The following is a 15,374-nucleotide window of genomic DNA, read 5'->3' on the forward strand; positions in this document are numbered from 1 at the left end:
TAGTCGCACTTTTTCGGCGGAACTTAGAATTCTCGGACAGCCTTCGAGGCCAGGGGTTGAAATAGAGCTGCTGCACAGCAGAAGCCGGCGCCTACATCAACAGAACGCTACCTACCGACGACCTGCAACAGCTTTCAGCATTGTTAAAGTATTTTGCGGCTTTGGCACTGTAGGACCTATCATTTGTATACTGAAGCCCTCAATAGCATGCGCGCTCTCTTTGCTACATCTCCACCTTGCTTGTTTCTCCATGTGATCCCCTTTGAACTCTCACTACTAATCGCGATGTAGTGGGGAGAGTAATATTTTATGGATTAGGACCTCCAGTCATTATCGTCAAGCTATTGCATCACAGAGAATAGGAGCACTTTGTTCTCGAGGCAACTCTTATTCTCAGTTCAGTACACCCTATCGTTTAACCTACTGTTTGTGTCGATAATCATGTGCCTTTATGTTCTGTTGTATAATAAATCTCGTTGTAATATTCAATCTGCATATAATTTCGTAGATGTATGCAGAACCCCATTTCCTGTTGTTTATTATGATATAGTTCTCTTTTTTATCTGAGTAGATTACGATTTTTATTCAATTATTGTGAGTATGCGCTCCTTATTTTACCAACTAGCAGGGTCCACCGCCATTTCCTTCTGTTACCATTGTGCGCATAATTAATTAGCTGGTAGATTAGGAGAGGGTCGAGTGCGTGTCTCGTTTTCCTGCAAAATTCGTCTGAAATAAAGAGATTCAAACTCTTCTCCACCCTGGCACTCCTCAACTTCTCTTTTAAATAAAAATGATGTACTGTTAATGTGATAATACTGAGAGAGGGCATTTTTGTTTATTTTATGTTTACTTACACATGTTGGAATCATTCAGTTTGAAACATCCTCTACTGTTGACTTGTTACATATGGGAGAAAGAAATACAATATTTTACTTGAGATGGTCCACATAATACAAAAGAATGCCAAATTTTTATTTTCTAAGCAGAATGAGAATATGTGTTTCAATGTAAATAACTTATGATGTGTAAGTATAATAGCTGACTAGACATGCCTTTAGCAATGAGAAAATACTGATGATTGTTAGACTAAGATTAGAGTAACCAGAGGGACATGGAAAACTGTAAACTGACTATACATGCAGAGAAATTTGTAAAACTATCATTATCCATTATGTTTGAAGTGAAAAGAAATTGGGAGATGAATTGTGGTTGCCTGCCTCAAATTAAAGTTAGGAGTTATGTTGAATTTGTCTGCTTTGTACAAAGACTATTGTAAAAATGAGCCAAATCAAGAAAAAACACTAACTTTGTAGTATGTAAGAGAAATCTGAAAAGATTTTGTTGGTTTATAACCTTTTGACATGGGCTGATATGCTTTTCGTATAGGATTTAATGTCATATATATATATATATATATATATATATATATATATATATATGCTGACATATTGTATTGTCTGCAAAAGTTTTGTCCAACACTTTTGGGGGAGCACTGAAATGTAACAACTCGTTCTTCATATGATTTCGAGAACTAATTTGGCTTATCTTTTACATGACACTAAAGCTAATTCAGGGTGCTTAATTAACTTTTATACCATTAGGTAAGAGCCATATAGGTAATTTCCCCTTTCGAACACTGAAATGTAATTTCCAGTAACATCATATCAAAGTACTCGTCAATATTACATCCACCAATTGCTAGAAATATATAAAATCAACTTTTTTGGTTACAATTAGAACTTTTCCTTTACAAACACTCAAATAATGAAAGAAACGCCAAAATACTGATTTTATGGAGAAAATCTCTCGGTGTACATGCCACGTCAATTCAGGATAAAACTCCAATTCTTCGACCACTACCTCCATGGTCGTCGTCAGGGCTAAAACTGACTGTCGTAAACTAGCAAGGCTCCCACTTTTATATGCAAAGGACGGCTTCTGATATTAGACTTAGCGATGATAACTTTAGCAGAGACAATGGCTATGCACTTAGCAACACCTGGAAGAGGGCACTGGATAAAGAAAAATCGCAGAGGAAAACTTCCCGCACTTCACCTCCTGATTCAAGGAATGACGCTGCAAGCAACGCGGGATAGGAACTGTATCTATGGAAGTAGAGGACACCACTTCACTACGCGTCATATCACTGTTGCTATGACGTATTTCAGCTAATCAGAAGCCGTCCTTTGCATATAAACGTAGGAGCCTCGCTAGTTTACGACAGTCAGTTTTAGCCCTGACAACGACCGTGGAGGTAGTGGTCGAAAGCTTGAATTTTTATCCCGAATTGACGCGGCATGTACACCGAGAGATTTTTATTCAAGAAATACGTCGCGAAAGACCTCGTAGCCATACTGATTTTGTGATGTTTCAAACCCATAAGAACTCAATTAACGCACTGTTAGCTAACTCTGCAATTGATAATCTTAACAACACTTAATTACATAGTAATTCCTGAAAATCATAAAACGAAATCTGACTGACAATGTAAACAAAGCGATTATTAGGACTACAAAACAGTTACTGAAATTACACCAAAAACAATAATGTATATGAATTTGAAACCAGAAACATGTTAAGAAGGTTTGGAAGGGAGTAGTTTCTGTGTAGTTAACAAAAATGTATTCATCACTGTTTATTCAAAGCATTTCGGTGGTATTTCCCTAAAAACAGAAGAATTGTGGTTAAGTTTGTATCACATTGCGTGCATTTCATCTGTAACTGTCGGGAGACGCTATTTTTCGTAATTGCCGATAGCTCTGTAACTGTAATTGGCGAGTTTGCTGTATATAACGAGAAATTGATTGTTATTAAAAGGTATATAAACAGACCCTACTGAAAGAGGGTAAATAGCGCCGTCCAGTACGATATAAGATTTTGATGAGCATTCAGTGACGTAATAAATAGCACAACTGAAACGATAATTGTCTTTATACCATTGTTGAGAACCACGCAGTTTTCTGACCTGTAATCACTTAACAAACTTCCAGGAAACAGCATCTGCAGCGAAACGTCAAGAGCAAGATAATTTTACGATGTTCGTTATTATTCTGAAGATACTGAGTTACACTCACTGCCTGAGAACAACGTTTTTGACAGCCACCATTAACGTTATGAAAAGACGAAAATTTCAGTTTATTGTCTTTTTGTAACATTTCTTTATACCCAGTGTCGCAGTTACACCATCGCAGAATCAAATGAGAATAATTACTTCTTCGAGTTAAATAGAAGTTTCCCACAGAGCTGTACAAAAGAACGTAAAGGTGCCACGAATTCGAAGGCTGAACTGAAGATAGGTAATTTTTTGCCATTGTGTGTTGGATGTAGTTTGTCCGTACCTTCCCCCTGACATACCCAGTTCAGCGTAAACTTAAAACAAATACAAATTCCTAAAACCAATGAGTATTGAACTCCAGGCATACAGATGTAGGTACCACTCATTCGTTTCGTCACACAAGATGCTACAATACCCCCTATGCAATGAAACCCGATCGGTATGATTAACACTTTTCTTGTGAAAGATAGGGTATTATAATATTTTATATCAAAAAGGTTTGTCAGAAAATTCACAGTGCCTTGTAAAAGATATACACGCGAAATATGCCGCTTTATAATACATATACAAGGAACACCGAGTTTATAGTATGACTGGAAATCCTACATAATAGAGGAACAGTGCAGTTCTAATTAAACATTGTGTTATGCTGTCGACATTTGCAATAACTTTATTATGTGAGTTATTGAACACATTAATTTGACTGTCGACTTAAACAAATAAATTGAGAATCATTAATTCATATGTAGAAGCTGCCCTTTGCCATCAACTATTCACTAACGTTTCATTCTAACACAATTTTCCCCAGTATACTCTTTCAGCAGTATTTATAGAATTTAACTTGAGCAGTTTGCTACTTCCTCGATATTGTCTCGTTATACTTAGGTACGAGGTATGATGTAACGGGTTTACATTGTCCTTGAAACGACTTTATTTTCGCAGCGTTATGTAGTACAGTCTAAATTTAATGTGATAAACAAGGTCCAGTGCATGGAGCATCTGCTACTACCACCTCTGGTAGGCAAGATTATGGCACCACATGTCCTGCTCATACATAAAATCAACTGCCAAGGCAGTTGACCTCATAAAGTCGAAATGCTGACTCCAGATGAACAGACCAGATCTCAAGGGCAAGGTATCCCAAGGTTTGGCTTATCGCTTCACCTAACGAAACTCAGTCACGAAATCAGATTTCACATATGTGGCGAGAGCATTGCTGTATTTTTATCTCTCCTAACTTTATTGCAGGCTCATCTGTTGAGACTTTCTGGAGACATAAATCATTACGTTTAAAGTGCAGCCCTGGAAAATGCAGCTCCACTCCACTCAGTCATAAAATAAACCGGCAAAGACCTTCTAAATAGCTAGAAAATTCTAATAAACAACGGCTAAAGCCTTAAAACATGTTACGTCAGTAATTTGCCAAAGTAATTAGTACTGAGTGGATTGTAGTGCAGTGACAATACGTAGGTTCCATTTAACTTCAGCGCCGTCATTATGATGTACCATTAATCCATCCCAAAACGAACAAATAGCTGTGAACTGCGAGGTAATAGAAACATGGAAAATGACACTGAAAGGCACAGAGAAGATGTTTTCTACATCATTTGACATAACTGCTTTCGTCAACAATAACGATAATTTGCTAATAGTATAACTGTAGTTTTCTCCAATTACATTTCGTTGTTATCACGTTTGTCTTCCAACTACTTATCTCTAACTCGGCGTCGGAGCTGTATTCAAAACACAGCAGAATATGCAACATCGACAGCGGTAAAATCATCATAATACAAAATAGTTCCCGGTAGTTAAATTATACTGTTACACGTCACTAATGGGTTGATTGCTGGTTCGAAATATTTATTTCTGTAATATAGTGCCAGCTACAAGGTTACATGCAATTTATAGTGCACCGAATACAGTCACAACACCCCCACTTCGGTTTCCTACACATTACGACAGCAGCGCGCCCAGCGCCCAGTCAACCACAGCATTGAGTACGATATCCGAGCAACGTGAAGAGTATCGTTTGTATTGATCTCTACAATAGTTTTTACATAATGCAGAGTCTGTAGCAAAATAAATTACAGCAGTAAGAAAGATAACATCACATTTGTCATTGTTTAAGTTTACTAACAACAATGAGAAATGAAAGTCATGAAGCATCGAACTACAGGAGTGTTTGTTTATGATTCTCTTGCAACCTACGTATGTTTAGTAGGGATTAACGTCTTTTTTTAGGAGAAAGAATAGCTAGTAAATAGTAGGAGAGACGACCTTTCACAGAAATATATCGTTTAGCTACTCGATAATGTAGGGTTCTGTCCGTTATACTTTGAGCCATGTCAGTTTATCAGTGAGGAAAATAAAAAAATAAATAAGTAGACCTGCATTCTTGAAGGCACCAAATAAGCCGAACCAACTGTCGCTGTAGAGAAAACAGGCACACAGGTGAGATAATAAAATGTCAAAAGCTATAAAAATGTTTCCCGATACAGAAAAAGGACAGTTCTACAACTGTTGCTGACCCAGAGCCATAAATCTAAGAGCTTCAACACTTATGTCTTTTGAATACGGAGCAATTAGATGAAATAAAATTATTTGTTTATTGTAATATCGAGTGCATCGTAAGAGTCTGCAAATCAATAAACTCCGTGCAAAATTATTAAGTGGCAGGGTAACTGGTTATAGTTATAAGAACGAAAACAACAAATGCCAATGGAACTATGTGAGAAACGACAATCCTTTTTAAAAAAACTAAATCTAGATTTTTAAAAAGAGATCGAGCTGAGTCAGTTGAGCTGCTCATTTTTTAGGTCCGTATTTCATTTATTTTTGTTCCTAGTTTTGTATTTGCTGTACAGGCGTTATAAACGATTCTCGTCCTTACTTTTGGGAATGACCGAATGATTGGTATAATACTTACTTTATTGTAAACTGTGTGTTATAACGAAGTCTGAATCACGTTTCTACCTTTAACTGAAAATAAGACGGAAGCTGTATTTTAGGCAATGGCGTGTTTTTATCCGATTCTGCGCAGAACCTCCTCATTCCTTACATTATCAGTCCACTTAATTTCAGCATTCGACTACAGCACCACATCTCAAATGCTTCGATTCTCTTCTGTTTCGGTTTTCCCATAGTCCATGTTTCACTGCCATACTATGCTCTGCTCCAAACGTACATTCTCAGAAATGTCTTCCGCAAATTAAGGAGTATGTTTGATACTAGTAGACTACTCTTGGCCTGGAATGCCCTTTTTGCCACTGCTGCTCTGCTTTTGATGTCCTCCTTGCTCCGTCTGTCATGAGCTATTTTCCTTAACTTGGTCTACTTTGTGACCCCCCCCCCCCTTCTGATGTTGACCTTTTCGGTGTTCTGATTTCTGCTACTTGTGATTGCTTTCACCTTCTTCGATTTACAGCCAAGTCAAACTTTATACTCATTAATCTGTTCATTCGAGTCAACACATCTGTAATTCTTCTTCATTTTGACTGAAGATAGCTATATCATCAGCAAATCTTATCACTGACATCCTTTCAGCCCTTCATCCTTGAATTTTAATTCCACTCTTGCAGATTACTTTCATTTCTGTCAGTGCTTCTTCGATGTATAGGTTGAACAGTAGGGTCGTAAGACTACATACTTGTCTTACATCCTTTTCAATCCGAGCACATCGTTCTTGGTCTTCCAGTCTTATTGTTCCCATTTGGTGCTTGTACGTATTGTATATTATCCGTCTTTCCCTGCAACTTACCCATATTTTTCTCAGAATTTCGAACATCTTGCACCATTATACATTGTCGAACGCTTTTTCGAGGTCGACAAATCCTATGAACGTGTCTTGGTTTTTCTTTACTCTTGCTTCCATTAGTAACCATATGGTCAGAATTGCCTCTCTGGTACCTTTACTTTTCTTAAAGCCAAACTGACCGTCATCTAACACATCCTCGATTTTCTTTTCCATTCTTCTGTGTATTATTCTTGTGAGCAACTTGAATGCATGAGCTGTCAAGCTGATTGTACGACAATTCTCACACTTGTCAGCCTTTGCAGTCTTCGGAATTGTGTGGATAATGTCGCCAGACTCATACATTCAACACACCAATGTGAACAGTGGTTTTGTTGCCACTTCCCACGGTGATTTATGGGATTCTAATGGAATGTTATCTATCCCTTCTGCCTTATTTAATATTAAGTACGCCAAAGCTCTCTTCAATTCTGATTCTAATATTGGCTCCCCCGTCTCTCCTAAATCGGCTTCTGTTTTTTCTTCTGTCATATCAGACAAGTCTTCCCCATCATAGAGGCCTTTCCGCTGTCTGCTCTCTCCTCTGCACTTAACAGCGGAATTCCCATTGCTCTGTTAATGTTACCACACTTACTTTCAATTTCACCGAAGATTGTCTTGACTTTCCTAAATGCTGAGCCAGTAATTCCGACAGTCATTTCTTTTTCGATTTCTTCACATTTTTCATTGAGCCATTTCGACTTAGCTTCCCTGCACTTCATGTTTATTTCATCCCTCCGTGACTTGTATTTCCGAATTTCCCTGGGCGTTTATTTATTTCCTTTTGTCATCGATCAATTGAAGTATTTCTTTCTGTTACCCGTGGATTCTTCGCAGTTACCTTCTTGTACCTATGTTTTTCTTCCAACTTATGTCATTTCCCTTTTTAGATATGTCCATTCATGTTCAACTGTACTGCCTACTGAGCTATTCCTTACTGCTGCAGCTATAGCCTTAGATAACTTCAAGCGCATCCCATCATCCCTTAGTACTTCTGTATCCCATGTCTTCACATATTGATTCTTCCTGACTAATCTTTTAAACTTCAGCCTGCTCTTCATCACTACTACATTGTGATCTGAGTCTATTTCTGCTCCTGGGTAAGCCTTACAATCCAATATGTGATTTCGGAATCTCTGTCTGACCATGATGTAATCTAACTGAAATCTTCCCCTATCACACGGCCTTTTCTAGGTACACCTAGTCCTCTTGTGATTCTTGAATAGAGTATTCGCTATTAACAGCTGAAATTTGTTACAGAACGCAATTCGTTTTTCTCCTCTCTCTTTCCCTATCCCAAGCTCATACCCTCCTGTACCCTTTTCTTCTGCTCTTTCCCCTGCAACTGCAGTCCAGTCTCCCATCGCTATTAGATTTTCATCTCCCTTTACCTCTCATTACGTGCTGTATTAACCTTTCAGTATCCTCGTATACTTTCTCTATCTCTTCATCTTCTGCTTGCGACGTCGGAATGTATACCTGACATATCGTTGTCTCTGTTGGTTTGTTGTCGGTTCTGATAAGAACAACGCTAGTAGTGAATTGTCCACAGTAACCCACAGCCCTACCGTACTATTCGTAACAAATCCTACTCCAATTATACCGTTTTCTGCTGCTGTTGATATTACCGTATACTCATCTGAACAGAAATCCTTGTGTTCTTTCCACTTCATTTCACTGACCCCTACTATATCTGGCTTGAGCCTTTGCACTTATCTTTTCAGATTTTCTAGCTTCCCTATCACGTTCAAGCTCCTGACATTCCACGCCCCGACTCGTAGAACGTTATCCTCTCGATGGTTATTGAATCTTTTCCCCACGGTGACCTCTCCCTTGATAGTGACCTCTCCCTTAATAGTCCCTCCCAGAGATCCAAATGGCGGCCTATTCCGGGTTGGTGTACTGATGACAACAAAACATCAAATGATGTGTCGATTCTTCTTACACGTGAAAGTGTATGGATAAGCTTCTGATGCGTGAAATAATGATCATTCATGCACTTTGGTATTTTACTTTCGTTTGTGACGAAAAATATTTTCCTAAATTACGCTCAAAAAGAAATAAAAACAGACGTCTCTTACGGAACCAATGGCTTTAGTAGACGTCAGGCTTCCCCTCAACCATGTGCGCTAGTGTCGCTTCAGCTGTTAGAGGGTAACAACTTTCGTAGCAGTGAGTATAACGATTGAATGTATCGCAGAGAGCGTACAAATTATCGCCTTTCAAACACATACGCTCTGCGGAAATAAATAATGAAAACGGTTCACGTAAGTTCACATCAGAGAATTCTTATACATACGCAAATTTATTTCACTAACTAAGAGAAGTAACTCTTTAAATTATACATTAGACATTAGTTTTCAATATGAATTTTTCCTGCACTTTGACTGTACACGTGACAATTTTTATGTTGTTCGTTTCTACTGTCAATGTTCATCGTTGACGAAAGATGTATGGAAGGATACCTGGCTTGCCTGATGAAGTAATGTGAGTGACACTGAGATCTCTGACTTCGTTCTCTCTGCTGTATCCACGTCGCTATCAGCAATGTGCTTATATTTGTTTCGTTAGAATTCTGTGTTACTACTTGGAAGTTCACAGTTCTATAGGAATACTTTCAAGAAGCTCAAGATGAAATATTTGGGCGCAGCTGATATTTTCAGTTATATGAATTATTACACACCTGATTTTATTTATTCTTACTGAGGGGTGATCGTTTATTACACAAGTCCTTCACTGAACACGACGTGCTATGCGCTTACAAATATCACCGCCTGCTATTCTCGCACGTGCACAACAGCTAAGACAAGAAAATACGGACATGAATTTCACCCCATCTGCTCTGTATCCTGTTCACACGTCTTATACAGTCAGTTAACTCAGTCTGCTTCTTTCAGAAGATAATTATCAAATCTTATGTAACACGAGCTCTCCTCACACATCCTTGACGCAAAACAATTGAGCTTACATACTTTCAAATTGCCCTTCACAAAAAACTCGCACACCGTCTCTTAGCATACCTCCGTAGTCCCCATCCGTCCTTCCTTTCAATTGTTTTTTTTTCCTCTTCGCTGAATTGACACATAATTATTTCTCTCTAAGCATAGCACCCAAATAACATAAAATATTCATGTACTAAATTTCACATATATAGGATGACACAGAAAAATTGGAACACTTCCACAATCCATTAAAATTAGAAGCGGTGAAGGAAAGATGCATTCATAGTAACGGAAACCTTACAACTTTGCCATTTCCGAAACATTGATGGCATTTATTATTTTTCAAAAATTACGTCCTTTAGATGGCGTCCTGCTGTACCAATGCACTCGTGAAATCTGCTATTGAGATTCCTCATTGACCGCTTCAACATTTCAGCTGGGATCCTGTGAATTGCATTCCGAATTCTCTGTTTTAACTCATACAGGGTTCATGGTCGAGTCGTGTAGACCTTACTCTTGAGGTAACCCCACAAGAAAAAATCATAAACGGATAAATCTGGCGATCTAGGGGGCGAGGGAATGTTACCGAATTGTGAGATCACACGGTTGCCAAACAGTTCTCGCACATATGGCATCGACTGCCGTGCAGTGTATAATGTCGCTCCGTCCTGTTGAAACCAGGCTTCTTGAATGTTTTAGAAAGTTGATCTAATCAGATGTAACGAAAGTTCGTTCGTAAAAATCTCCACGTAACTGTCGGCATTGACAGTTATTCTGTTTCCCTGTTTATTTGCGAAAAAATGTGGTCCGTTAATCCCATGTGATGAAACGCCGCACCATACTGTCACTTTACTAGAGTGTGAAGGGCGCTCATGAACGTCATTAGGATTTGTGTTTGCCCAGTAACGGTAGTTCTGTTTATTCACATAACCTTTGAGATGAAAATGTGTCTCATCTGACATCCACAGCGTGTTTAGAAATTCATCTTATTGTTTATTTTTGTTACCATTTGTTGATAGAATTCTAATCGTAACCGGCAATCGTTGTCCTTCAATTGTTGCACCATCTTTAGTTTGTACGGATGAAATTTTAAATCAAGATGAATAATTCTGCGAACACTCTCCTAGGAATTCCACACACTGCTGCTTGCTTACGAATTGAATTCCGTGGGCTCCGTAAAACAGATTAGCGTACAACATCAATGTTTACTAGAGAGCGCACACTTATTGGTCGTCCTGTTGGTTTCTTCTTGAGAGCAGATCCAGTCTCTTCAGAGTTATTAATCCAGCATCATGACGTCCTAAATTATAAAAACGTCGAAACACCCTCTGCGCCGCTACCAAACTATCATTGTTTTTATAAAACATTTTTATGGCTAACGCACGCTGTTTTCCGTTCAGCTGATCCATGATGACTGAAATGGCGGACTGTTTACACGCTATCTGTCACGAACCCACAGTGCTGCCACCTCCCCATGGCTGCTATTACTCATTTCAAACATTCCCGTTATTCTGTGTTACCCTGCATACAATTTACTCACGTCAGGTAACATTAATAACATATGTAACATAAGTGTGAAGAAAAAAATAAAGAAACACGTAGAGAAACTTGCGTCTCAGTAAAAACTACAGATCCTAGGTGTACAGCACAGTACCTTGTAGTTTTGCTCTCATAGCCAATGACACTCACGCAGCTTGCGGGTTAGTAAAGCTGAATACAGCAGGATAACAACACAGATACATTTTACAGCGCGCTATATAAACCACAAGGTAGATTATACACAGTATAACAATTGGAACTCGTATGGAAAACGTAATACATCAGTTGTCAAAGTTTTAATTAACGTATTGCCTAAGTAACTGCTCTTTGTTATTTCAGTAATGATGTGCTGTTGAACAAGCATTAGGAGCAACAAAAGTCAGTAGTTGCTTTTATGGAATTTTGTTAAAACGTAGGATGAACATCTGCAAGAACGTACCTCAAGATTTTACTTAGTATTTCCTTTTTATAAATATAAATATAATCGCCAATAATGGGAATTCATTGCTGGTTACAATTAAAGTGCAGCTAATCAGAGAGGTCCAGTGTCGGCAATAATTATTCTGTGGCAGCGAAATGTAGTAAATATTGTAATGAAATTACAATGAAATGAACACTCTTAGCTGCTTACAGGCGTTGACATACGTCAACGGGGACAGATGAAAATGTGTACCCCAACCGGGACTCGAATCCGGGATCTCCTGCTCACATGGTAGACGCTCTATCCATCTTTTTTTTTTTTTTTGCCACGCTGACCACTTTTTTTTTAATTGAACAAACGGAGAGTACATATATATACACACAAAGCAAAAGTTCTTCAAGGTACCAGTTAAACATATACAAATGAGTGTTAGGTAAACAAATTATTAGAATAACATTAAATACAACAAAATAGAACATATCCTGTTTTCCTTTTTTTTGTTCTCTTTTTTTGTTCTCTTTTTTTGTTTTTGTTTAAAAATTTGTATTGAACAAACGAAAAGTACATATATATTCACTATGCAAGAGTTCTTCAAGGTACCATTTAAAAATATACAAATGACTGTTAGTTAAACAAAACAAAATATTAAAAAAGAAAAACATTAAATACAACAAAATATAACATTCTGTCTTCTTCCTTTTTTTAAAAAAAAAAAGTGTTTGTTTTTGGTCGATGCATGTGAACGTGGATAAGGGTGTTGCATCATGTGACATGTAGGCATGGTACACCCCAACTTTGAGGGGGGTCAAGGAAGACGCTGCGGAGATAATCGGCAAAAGTTTGTCGGTAAGATGAGTTACGGGTGAGGTTGCTATGCGCGGTCACAACTTTGTACCAGAAGTCAAGGACTGTATGCGGACCACTCTGAAAGAGATATTCTAAAGCTTGTCCTCGAAACCATATTAGGGTATGGTGCTTAGCAAGAGGGTAGTGAAATGTCTGGGGCAACAACAGGAAATCCGGGGTTACTGTCGTTGGCGGGGCATGGAGGTAAAAGCCCACGATTCGTTGGATGAGGAGCCATACGTTTTGTTTCAGGGGGCACGTAAGACGGTGCTCGACGGTGTCTTCGAGCTGACAGTCAGGGCAGAGTGGGGAGGTGGCCAGTCCTATGCGATAAAGTCGACTATTAGTCGGGAATTTTCCATAGACTAAAACATACCAGAGTGCAGACACAGAAGACGGTAGAAAGGGTGCATGCACACACCCCCAAACCGTGCGCCAGTTAATGTCAGGATGCTGTAGCACCATGGGGTCGCAAGGGTTGGACAGCATAAACAAACGATAATAATCTTTTGTACGGGGAGGACGGTTGGCTGGAAGATCGGCCCGAACGTAGCTGAGTTCTATGAAACAACTGGTGACGTAGTACAATAATGGAGAAATAGGTGTCACATTGATCGGTGGATCGAGAGAAGCTGGTCGGAGGATATCTAAGAGACTGCGTGTTAAGGACGGGACCGGCCCCTGCCAGTGCCGCAACAGAGTGTGGACAAAGAGTGCAGAAGAGCGTGCCCACACGTTGATGAGTCCGAGGCCACCTTTTGCAGGAGGCAGTGTTAGAGTGTTGTAGCGGACTTTGAAAAGTGCCCCTGCTGACACGAAATATCCAAAGGCTGATTGGATGCGGCGGCCAAGGAGTAACGGCATTGGGAGCGACGTGTACCAGTTTAGGGGCGACATAGATGTTGACATAGGACACACGTTGGAGTTGGTTTAAGTTACGGTGCACTTGACCGCGGACATGGTGCCGAATCGACTGCAAAAGCCGCCGGTAAGCCAGGGCCACTGTGCGGTGTGTGGAGCTCGTAAATTCGATACCCAAGTAACGAAGGGTGGCACTGACTGGGAGTGGGGTCGGCACCATAGCCGGGAGGCCGCGCCCAATGTGCATCATAGTCGACCTATGGACATTAAGAATACTACCAGAAAGACGTCCATACTGGTGGATCCATTGGATGGCGTCATTGAGTTCCGTGGAGGAGCAGGTGAGAAAGAGGAGATCGTCCGCATAAGCCCTACAGTGAAAGGTGTGGTCACGCAAAGTGAGGCCCTGCAGTCTAGAGGTAAGTCCAGTGATGAGGGGCTCAAGTGCAATGGCATATAGTAAAGTAGACATAGGGCATCCTTGACGCACAGAGCGCCGTATAGGAATCGGTCCTACAAGCCTCCCATTGACTTGTACCATCGAGACCGCGGGAAGTAGTAAACGGCGAATGGCATCGACAAAAAGCAATGGGAACCCCATACGTGTCGCCACCATGAGGAGGAATGGGTGTCGAACGCGATCAAAGGCACTCGTGAAATCGACGGATACCAGTGCTGCACGAAGGCGACAAACCGACGCCAGTGCAATGAGGTCACGGCATTCTCCTAGGGCTGTTTGTAAGGTGGCCCCACAACCACGTGCAGTCTGCTCAGGTGAAAGGACCGTAGGTAAGACGGTGCGTATGCGCGCTGCTAAGAGGCGTGCATAGATTTTATAGTCTGCATTCAAGAGTGTAAGGGGGCGATATGCAGAGACATGAGACCCTCCCTTCGGCTTAGGCAGAGGTAGAAGAATGCCAGTGACGAATTCAGGTGGAATTGGGAAGGACGGAGTAACGAGTTCCTGAATCATTTCCGTCCAGCGAGGAAGCATTAACGTGGTGAACGCCCGGTAAAACTCCACTGGGAGACCATCTGGTCCGGGTGATTTGTTCTTGGCCCCTTTGTTGATCGCATCTACCACCTCTTCTGCGGTGATTGCAGACATCATGGACGTTGACTCCGCTACGGTGAGGGTCCGATCAGGGGAAGGACGGAGATCATCAGGAATGGGCGTCGCCATCGGTTCGTCATCATAAAATTGGCGATAATGTTCAGCAAAGGTAGACACGACTGCCGCCTGTGTTGTGTGGTGAACACCATCGGAGGTCGTGATGTTGGGGACGAAAAGCTGAAGTCGGCGACTATGGTCGGATGCGGCATGGATTGTGGATGGGGTTTCGTCGTGGAGGAGGTCTTGTCGTCGGGAACGCACCACGACACCATGCAGTCGTGCACGTTGAAAAGAGAGGAGACGAGCTTTAGTACGTTGTCGTTCCCTGTGGGTGTCTGGTGATGGAGGGAGCGCATCGAGCTCACGGAGGACGGCGTAGTGAAAATTTGTGGTGTCTCGATGCCATGCTGCTGCTTCCTTGCCACATTGTATGAAGGCCTTTCTGATCGCAGGTTTGGCACATTTGAGCCACCAATGGAACGTGGATGTGTACTGCGGAAGACGTCTTTCGCAAGACGCCCATGTATTGGCAATACATTGTCGGCAGTGTGGATCATTAAGGAGGGAGGTATTAAGCTTCCAGTAACCTCTGCTGCGCCACACTGACTGAGGTGGCAGAGCCAGGGAGCAAATGACGGCGCAATGGTCCGAAAATGCAAGGGGCCATCGTTCAGCTTGGGCGACTTCATTGCCGAGGTGAGCAGAGACATAAAACCGGTCCAGTCTGCTCGCAGAATGTGCTGTATAATGGGTAAAACCGGAGGTATTGCCATGAATTTTCTCCCAAACGTCCACTAGATGAA

This window comes from Schistocerca piceifrons, chromosome 1 (genome assembly GCF_021461385.2).
Source record: "Schistocerca piceifrons isolate TAMUIC-IGC-003096 chromosome 1, iqSchPice1.1, whole genome shotgun sequence".
In the NCBI taxonomy this organism is placed as follows: domain Eukaryota; kingdom Metazoa; phylum Arthropoda; class Insecta; order Orthoptera; family Acrididae; genus Schistocerca; species Schistocerca piceifrons.